At 35.0% G+C, this 8,211-nt stretch overlaps 1 non-coding gene across 1 annotated transcript; it reads left to right on the top strand.

Moving 5' to 3' along the window:
• The first annotated feature begins 415 nt into the window (after positions 1–415).
• Positions 416–521, top strand: LOC123610025. The gene has a single exon (XR_006718062.1). It is a non-coding gene; the product is annotated as a U6 spliceosomal RNA (small nuclear RNA).
• The last annotated feature ends 7,690 nt before the right edge of the window (positions 522–8,211 follow it).

The following is an 8,211-nucleotide window of genomic DNA, read 5'->3' as shown; positions in this document are numbered from 1 at the left end:
CTTCTAATCAGTGAGTCGCAACTTTACTCTTGAATTCCAGATGCATTTATCTACTAGACATGTCTGCCTGTTTGTCTTCCAGGCACTCCAAACATTATTTAAACCTAGAGAGATTCTTCTCATGTTCAGTGTTTCATAGAAGAAACAAGGAATCATCCTTAGCTTCTCCATCCTACTGATTCTTCTTTCTATTTTGCTCATTTGAGTTTATTTTATTAACATCAACCAAATTAATCTTTGTGCCCCACAATGCCTCCACCATTTGAAAGATCACCTCATGTTTTCTCTAGAAGATTTAAAAGCCTCCTGATTGGTCCTTCTGCCACAAACTTCCTCACCTCCAAACCTGTCCTCATCCTGCCTCCAGCATTATGTTACCACAGATAAAACATACATTCCTTAACATTGCCTCTAAGTGCTTGCTTCAGCAGCACATACAGTAAAATTAGAACAATATAAAGAAGATTAGCATGGCTCCTGTGCAAGGACAACATGGCCCCTAAGATTTGTTCTAGTTTACTGACCAACTTCCCAACATTTCTTCTCTCCACATCAGATACCCTGTGTTCCAAACATTGAGAGGAGCTCCATATTCACGAGATCTGCCTCATCCTTTCTTGACTGCATATCTTTGCATACATTCTTCCTAAAATTTGCGTCCTTCTTTTTATGTAGCAACATCTGCCAATGTGTTAAGCTCTTTGAATCTGTTCTCAAGTAGCCAGAACCAGTCACTAAATGTATGTTTCTAGATCACTCTGTTCCTGTCTATGTTATAGCACTGTATTGCACTGTAATTATTAGTTTTTGTATCCTGTATGACTGGTCTTTGAATTATTTAAGGGTAGGCTATGTCTTCTTCATGTTTATATACCTAGTACTTAGCACTGTGCTTGACATATGGGAAACATTAAGTAAAATGTAGCATGGGCCAATGACATCATAAATTGGTGTGAACAAAAGGTTATGCAATAATTTTCTGAAAAACAACCCTCAAAAGGCTGTAAGTAAAACTAGATGGAAGCTGTGAAAGAATTGATTATGAAAGTAAACACATCATGGTTGATGTGGTAGCAGAAATAACAGTTCAAGGATTTGACATTCCTTGTGAGGAAGGCCCTTTACTTTCCAGTTGGTTGTGTACACAGATGAATAAGATGACATCTGTGTTCTCAAAAGGTTACAATCTGTAAGGAAAAACAGTCATGTGAACAATTTAGTGGAATAAGGAACTACAAAAGCATTACACAAAGAGAGGGTAGTGAGTTCCTTATGGGGCTAGTTAAGGCTTCCTAGAAAAAGTAATTAAATCAAGCAAAAGGGGAAACATTTTTGAGGCAAAAAGCAAATATTACTACCATAAATTATAAAATTTAAGATGGGTAATGTGTGAAGTGGAACATTAGTTTTTATGTTCTTCCTGTAAGCCAATGGAAAATGTGTCATTTTCATGTCCATTTATGTATATTTGAAAGCTATATTCTGATTGAAAATTTCCTTTATTATAAATTATTGTGCATAATTAATTTTATTAAGCAACCATATTGAATTTGTGCCTGTCTAGAGGAGAAATCAAAATATTTTAGTACAATCTCTGATCCTATTATGGTGGGAAGAGAACAAAGCATGTATCAGGTAAAGTGATAGAGCTCCTGTTGGACCTGGCATCCGTGTATAGGAAATTTAGGCTTTGTTCTTATTCCCACATCCTTTAGGGATGTGATCAAAGACATTTAGATCTCTCAGACCACACAGTTTGAAACTGACAGTCACCTCAGAGAAAAGATTCTGACGAGTCTATGGGAATGCTATCAGAATACCATCAGTCAATTATTATTGTAAATTAAACAAATATCCCTGATAAAAATCATTAAAACCTATACATAAAATTAATTTAATAATTTTACTTTGTACTTATTTAGTCCCAGAAAGGGAAAATTTACATACTAACAATGAGTTTTAATAGTTTTTAGTTGCAATTTTGATATACAACGAGACTAAGATGTCGACATGCATTTGATATTGATTGTTTCTTCCAGAATGATAAATCTACCTAAAGAAAAAAGTAATCATTATACATAATGAAAATCAGGTGGTTTTGAACTCTACTATATCTGGATAGGAAAAGTTCCCAAAACTTATTTGTTTTCTTTGTTAAGAATTTTTTAGCTGTTGGGGCACCTGGGTGGCTCAGTCAATTAAGTATCCAACTTTAGCTCAGGTCATGATACCACGGTTCATGAGTTTGAGCCCTGCATCAGGCTCTCTGCTGTCAGCGTGGAGCCTGCTTTGGATCCTTTCTGCCCCATCTCTGTGCACGCAGTCTCTCTTTCTCTATCAAAACTAATTAAATAAATATTTTAAAAGAATTTTTAGCTGTTCTTATTTTTTCATACATTCAAATTAATTTATAATCAGCTGTGAAATTTCTTCGAAACTATGTAAGATTTTTATTGAAATTACAATTAAAGAGCATTAATTTAAAAACAATTGAAATTTTGTGTCAATTGATGAATATGGTATACATCTCTCTTTGTCTCAATAAGGATTTATATTTGTCTACAGAAAGGTGCAAAATATTTGTTAAATTTGTTCCTGGTATCTATCTTTATTATTATCATTACTATAAATGGTGTTTTGACCTACTTCATGTCTACCTTAGAAAAGCCTGTCTAGCGCCTTTCCAAAGAAGACATCCAGATGGCCAACAGACACATGAAGAGATGCTCAACATCACTCATCATCAGGGAAATACAAATCAAAACCACATTGAGATACCACCTCACACTGGCCAGAGTGACTGAAATTAACAACTCAAGAAACAACAGACGTTGATGAGGATATGAAGAAACAGGAACCCTCTTGCATTGTTGGTGGGAATGCAAACTGGTACAGCCACTCTGGAAAACAGTGTGAAATTTCCTCAAAAAATTAAAAATACAATTACCCTACAATCCAGCAATAGCACTACTAGGAATTTATTTAAAAGATACAGGAGTGCTGATTCATAGGGGTACATGTACCCCAATGTTTATAGCAGCACTTTCAACAATAGCCAAATTATATCCATCAACTGATGAATGGATAAAGATGTGATTTATATATACAGTGGAATGCTACTTGGCAATGAGAAAGAATGAAATCCTGCCATTTGCAACAATGTGGATGGAACTTGAGGGTATAATGCTAAGTAAAATAAGTCAGTCAAAGACAGATATCATATATTTTCACTCATATGTGGAATTTGAGAAACTTAACAGAAGACCATGGGGAAGAGAAGGGGGAAAAATAGTTTCAAACGGAGAGGGAGACAAACCATAACGGACTCTTAAATACAGAAAACAAACTAAAGGCTGATGACAGGGAGAGGGGGAGACAGGAAAATGGGTGATGGGCATTGAGGAGGGCACTTGTTGGGATGAGCACTGGGTGTTGTATGTAAGTGATGCATCATGGGAATCTTCTCCCGAATCCAAGAGCACACTGTATACACTGTATGTTAGCTAACTTGTCAATATATTATATTAAAAAAAAATAAAAGCTTGTCTAAGAATTTTCCTAGAATGATTATTTTTAATGTCAAGGATGACTGGAACTATGTATTTATTGACCAGAGAAAGTATGAATTGTGCTCTCTCCACACAATGGAATATGGTACATAAAGTAAATTTGAGTGAAAAACAGTATATACAAAAATATGAGTAAATATTAGAAAGTAAATATAATAAATCTTATAAAGTGTTATTATACTTTATTAGTTAAATACATTGTTTTGTATGCCTCAAATATTAGATGCTGCTTTTTAAGAGGACTAGCTCAATGACTTTTAAAAACGGTTAAGAATTTACAAATAAATAACATCACTAAGAATCACTGTAAATCCTTTTACTACTAACTTGTAATCCTCTTATACAAGGCCTGTGAACACCAAATCCTTGGAAAGAGGCTTTTATAAGCTTTGTATGTAGCCTTAGACATAATAAGAAATATGTTTTCTTAATATATCAAATTGATTCTGTGCTTGAAAATATGATACCCTTTGAAATAAATAAAATATGGCAGTATATTATTAGAATATCAGCATTATAAAATTCCTTTCTTCAGGTCTTTACAAAACTATCATCTTTTTAGTAAGGCCGACACTGACTATCACTGCAAACTGCTCTCTCCATTCCCTAACTGTGGTCTTTTTTTCTTTCTTCTCATTCATAGCACTTAACATCTTTGACCATACTGTGTACTTTATTTATACTTATTGTGTTTAATATCTATTTCCTATCACTAGAAGGCAGTGTGGGAGCTAGCTTCCAAGATGGCCCCCTATGTTCCACTTCTAGTATTTGCATCTGGCTGTGGTACTCCCTCCGCTTTGAATCATGTGTGGTCTGTGTGAAAAATAGAATACTGTAGAATTGGTTTTGTATAATTCTCAAAACTAGGTCATAAAAAATACTTCAGTTTCTACTTTGTCCTCTCTTGGATCATTTACTCTGGATAAAGCCATCTGTCCTATTGTAAGGACATTCAAATAGCCTTATGGAAAGGGATGCATGAGAATGAACTGAGGCTTCTTCATAATAATGAGAAACAACTTGCCAGCCAAGTGATTGAGTGAGTGATCTACCTTGAGAGTGGATTTTCCAAAGTCAGTCATGCCTTCTGGTAACTGTATCTCTGGCCCCCATTTGACTACAACCTCATAAGAGACACTTAGTCAAAATCATCCAGGTGAGTTGCCCCTGAATATGTGATTCTCAGAAACTGTAAGAGATGATAAATGCTTTAAGTCAGGAAATTATGATTTAAAAACAAATCCATAAATGTAACTATTACATCCTGTGTTGAAACCTCAGAAAGATATAACTCAGAGAACTATTCAGTTGAGCAATGGTGCTTTGTTCTCGTAGCCTCAACTTCCACCTAAGGTAGAAAACATCTTGAAGATGCCCAGGAGTGTGACTTTTATCTAATGAAATGAACCCCAATATGATTCATAAGGGACCAAAGAAATTTTAAGAGCATTATACAGTCAGAAACACTGCTAGCTTGATCAGAAAGGGACAGAAATAGTACAGAATAAGAAGAGGATTTGGATCCCCATTTTACATACAGGAATTAAACTGATAATATTACTCAGCCATAAACACAGGTTATATTTCCTGACAAAGAAAGAAGGACTAGAAGGTCAGAAATAAGGGCCCAGAGTGTAGAGCAAAGAACCATGGCCTGGCTTTTATTCCTAACATGTGCCTTGTGGGACAAGCTCCTATAAGTCTTCCATTGTCTTTCTTTTTCAATAAGAGAATTTATACTAATTACTCTTTGTATAAATCAAGCTAACTATTGAGCATTTACCATACGTTATATATTATCATATTTAATCCTTACAATCCTATGTGTCAGTACTATTATCTCCATATTAAGAAATGGAAGAAAATGAGGAAAATGGGACATAGAGAAGTTTAAGAGATTGTACTAGTTATTGTCAGAGACAGAATTTGAACTAATACAATTAGACTTCAAAAACTATGTTCAGTGAATATCATCAATTCACTCTGCTATCCTGGCTTAGATTTCAAGTCTAACATCCTAATTTCAGATGGCTGGCCTTTAAATGCAGTAAAACTAAGAAGGGTTTCTGGGGCATTCATGCTGACTTATATTCTGAGGATGTCATTATCTTTGTCATGCTCTGAAGGAGAAACTTTGACTTTTAAATAGAGTGCCTTTGTTGAAACCTCAGAAAAGTTTACCGGCTAATATTTTACAAAAAATACATATTAATTTAAATATTAAATATAGTTGGTAATAAAAAATATTCCTCATGGATCAATTAGCTATGAATTAATTTCTCATTTTATATATTAACAATGGAATAGGACCAGGATATCTGTAATAAACAAATCCTACAGGGAAAAAAGAAAACCGGGTGGCAAGTGAGAAATTCTGAAATCCCATTGAACAGACATTTTAAGAACTTTTACCCTGAGTAGCAGAGACTCCTTGATTAAGTTTCTTGTTATGTTCCAGAAGATTTTCTATATCTATTTTTCTTCCTATTCTTTGGCTATGCCTTCTGGGATGTTTCTTCTTTTCTATTATTCTTGGTTCATCTGAAGTAGGAATTGGAAACTCTGCTCAATAAAAAGATTTCTCAAGAAAACCACTTTTTCCCACATAACTTTGAAGGCCCACAGTATTTTCTTGTTTGTTTGTTTAAGCCTGGAACATTCTGAGGTGTTCTATAGTCCAAACTTATAAGCATCCCTTTGAAAGTGCAGTAGACTTCTGATTTATTTGCTTCCAGTCAATTCCATGAGTTATGATTTTGGAGTCTTCTTTACTTTTTTGTTTTCTTATTCCATGGATCTCCCCCAAATATTGGATGCTAACTTGAAGTTCTCTGGAACATATGTCAGCTACACCTGTAATCTGATCTTTTCCTGTTTCTTTTTATTTAGTAGAAAAGGTATATTGGTTTTGATCTCTCAAAGGCAATTTCAATCTGTTCTCTTACTATTAGAATCTGAAAGCTGTCAGTTTTTCCAATCATGCAAGGCCCAAATTGCTGTTTTTAAATTGGCTAATTCTTCCTATGCGAATAATTTTCTCATAATATATTATGAAACACAGCCAGTACCAATTAATAGACCATCCTCTCCCTGGAACTACTGTTGGTTCTCAAATTGGCCCCTTGATATGCAGAGGGCAAGGAGAGACCAAAGCAAGAGGCAGACCACTCCAGATTGGTAGGTGGCAGGTTTTAATAAGCCTGAAACTTACACACAAGGCTTGTCTTGGGTGGCTACAAAATGACCAGATCTCCTCACCTGCTTGCCAGAATCTTAAAAGTTTATAAGGACCCAAACTGGGTTCAATCACATACATCATGAAGATGGTTTCAACAACACCTTACTCTTAAGGCTATGTCCTTGGAACAGCTTCCACTATGGCAACAGTATATTCCAAGGACAAGGAAGGGGATGAGGAGCCTCAATTGCTCAGGTATAGCTCACAGGTCAGCTGGAGATCATGTCCTCTCCATGACCTCCTCTAACAATTACAAGTTAAATAGTACATGGTTTCTCTTCTGTTTTGTTAGCATTAACAAATATAGAGCCTATGCATGATTGTATCTTCCTTTGCTGCTATCAGTTACCTTGCCTTTTGATCTCAGGTTAATGTCAAATATTTTAGGCTTTGTTAGACCAAAGCACATTTCATGCTATATCTGTTGGATTAAATAATGTTAACTACTACAGCAGACAAACCCCAGAATCTCAGTAGTTCAACAGTGGTTTCTTACTCACATTTTTTTTCCCAATATGCAAGATGGCAGAAGGCACTCTGCTAGTCACTTGGGAATCCAGGTTGCACGAGGAACCATGGTTTAGTAGGTAGCTACAGGAAGAGAAGAGAGAGATGGAAGAAGTGCACAGATCTTAAGAGCTCAGCTGGCAAATAATGGATCACTTTCATTCATAGTCCACTGACTATAACTAGTCCCAAGGCTCCAACCTAAGTGCAAGTGAGTCTGGGAAAAATTAAGAAGCACAAAGAATAATAAGAATGTAGATGGGATCAACTTTTAGGTCCTCTCAGCTCCACATTTTTATGAATCTTTGCTTAAACAATAATCTATTCTTTAACAGCTTCCTTATAGATGATATCTCAGAATATTAGAGGAAACATTATCTAACCAATGCAGATTACCTGTTCCATTTTAGAACAGTGAAAAGTCCCTCTTTCTCCACTATGCCCCCACCCCAAACTTCCACACATCTCTGTTACGTGATTTGAGCACGTAAATATTTTATTAGAAAATATTTAGACTGCACTTTTGTATTGCTTACATGGACAATAAAGTGAGTTAGAGTAAAAGCAAATGAAACAAAATGGCTAACAATATCTCCCCACTTAAAAAAAATAAGCTAAGTAGCAACTAATATGATAGAAATTTTATGAATTCAGGGACTAAAATTTCTTCATTCAAACTCTGGATTGTGTTTATATTTTAATCAAAATTGTTTATTTTGAGAAAAGGGTAAGATTGATTACCATTGTAATAACAAAGGCTAATTTAAATCTTCTTTATTTCTATTTTCTAGTGTTATGTTGATATAAAAGAACAGTTTTATTTTCTCATTTAAAATGTAACATTTTGTAATTCTCTACAGAATGGAAATGGCTTTTGTGTTCTCTAGCTGGTGT

Source organism: Leopardus geoffroyi, chromosome B2 (genome assembly GCF_018350155.1).
Source record: "Leopardus geoffroyi isolate Oge1 chromosome B2, O.geoffroyi_Oge1_pat1.0, whole genome shotgun sequence".
NCBI classification, from domain to species: domain Eukaryota; kingdom Metazoa; phylum Chordata; class Mammalia; order Carnivora; family Felidae; genus Leopardus; species Leopardus geoffroyi.
Note: the sequence above shows the minus strand (reverse complement) of the source record. Positions and strands in the feature narration are given on the sequence as shown.